The following is a 2,154-nucleotide window of genomic DNA, read 5'->3' on the forward strand; positions in this document are numbered from 1 at the left end:
TTACCATTACTATCATATTACTTTGCTACTAAATACTTTGCTGCAGATATTAAGTTATCCAGGTGTGGTTGAATTGACAACTCATCTGCTAATACTTGAGAATATTCTTTGGCTCCCCTTGCATCGAATCAATAAATTTGGGTTGAATACTCTACCCTCGAAAACTGTTGCGATCCCCTATACTTGTGGGTTATCAAGACTATTTTCTGGCGCCGTTGCTGGGGAGCATAGCTCTATTCTTTGAGTCACTTGGGATTTATATCTGCTTATCATTATGAAGAACTTGAAAGATCCAAGATCCAAGATCTATCCCTCAACTACGAGGGGAGGTAAGGAACTACCATCTAGCTCTGCACTTGATTCACCTTCTGTTTTGAGTAAGATTGTGACACCTAAACCTGCTTCTGCTATTAATTCTAATATGTCGCATGTTATTGATGATGCTAATTCTGCTATGCATGATACTTATGATGAAACTACTTCTATGGTTGATACTACCGTGCCACTTGGTGAATTTCTTGATGAACAACTTGCTAGGGCTAGAGAGAATGAAATTATTGAAACTGATAATATTGATGAAAGTGATGATGAAGATTCTCCCCCTAGATATGAATTACCTGTTGTTCCTGAAGGTTATGTTATGGATGAAGAAACTGCTAGAGACTTTCTTGCTTGCAATGATAGAAGTGATCTTAAGAAACTATTGGCTAAGCTTAAACAAAAAACTTTGAATGCTAGAATGAAATATGATCCTGCTTATGCTACTTCACCTATCTTTGTTACTGATAAGGATTATGAATTCTCTGTCGACCCTAAGATAATTACTTTAGTTGAATCTGTTCCTTTCTATGGCTATGAATCTGAAACTGTTGTGGCACATCTTACCAAATTAAATGATATAGCTACCCTGTTCACTAATGATGAGAAAACTCGCTATTATTATATCCTTAAATTATTTCCATTCTCATTAAAGGGTGATGCTAAGATATGGTTTAATTCTCTTGATCCTGGTTGTGTGCGTAGTCCCCAGGATATGATTTATTACTTCTCTGCTAAATATTTCCCCGCTCATAAGAAACAAGCTGCTTTAAGGGAAATATACAATTTTGTGCAAACTGAAGAAGAGAGTCTCCCACAAGCTTGGGGGAGGCTTCTCTAGTTACTTAATGATTTGCCCGATCATGCTCTCAAGAAAAATGAGATACTTGATATCTTTTATAATGGACTAACCGATGATTCCAGAGACCACCTAAATAGTTGTGTTGGTTGTGTTTTCAGGGAAAGAACTGTTGATGAAGCTGAAATTCTATTGAATAATATGTTGACTAATGAAAATAATTGGACACTTCCTGATCCAATCCCTGATCCAATTCCTGAACCAACTCCTGAGCCAACTCCAAAGAAAGGGGGTATTCTATTTCTCAGTTCTGAAGATATGCAAGAGGCAAAGAAATCTATTAAAGAAAAAGGTATTAAAGCCGAAGATGTTAAGAATTTACCTTCTATTGAAGAAATACATGGTCTTAATTTACCGCCTGTTGAAGAAATACATGGTCTTGATAACCCGACACAGGTAGTAGAGGTAAATTCTCTCTATAGATATGATAAAGCTGAAATCCCTCCTACTAAGTTTGCTAGCCAATGTTTGGATGAATTTGATAACTTTATGGTTAAGCAAGAAGATTTTAATGCTTATGTTGGTAGACAATTGAAACATAATGCTTATATGATTGAATACTTGAGTGATTATATGGCTAATGTTAAAGGTGAACTAAAACTTATTAGTAAACACGCTTCTATGGTTACCACTTGTAACATCCCAAAATTCTAAATTTTGGAATGTTATAATAAATAGATAGATTTGAGTGATTGTTTGATTGATTGTCTGAAAGTGAGTGAAATTCGAACTTTCTGAAAGTTAAATGAGAGGGGATAAAAGGACTTTCCCAAACTTTCACCTTTTTCTTTTGATCTCCGGGAATTCAAATTCTTTTCACCACGAAACCCTGGAGAGAAGATGACATGACTTCTTCCATTTATTTAAATGACATGGGGTGTTGAAAATATTTGAATTTCATTTGGAAAATAGTTCCAATTCAGAAACTTTAAGCAACTCAATGATTTTCGTGAGAGAAGATAAAATGACTTCTTCAA

General features: G+C 35.2%; 1 pseudogene; it reads left to right on the forward strand.

The window, feature by feature from the left end:
• The first annotated feature begins 274 nt into the window (after positions 1 to 274).
• Positions 275 to 1,831, forward strand: LOC147991639 (uncharacterized; annotated as a pseudogene).
• Positions 1,832 to 2,154: the final 323 nt, after the last annotated feature.

Source organism: Triticum urartu, chromosome 1A (assembly GCF_056163025.1).
Source record: "Triticum urartu cultivar PI428250 chromosome 1A, HENAU_Tu73, whole genome shotgun sequence".
NCBI lineage: Eukaryota > Viridiplantae > Streptophyta > Magnoliopsida > Poales > Poaceae > Triticum > Triticum urartu.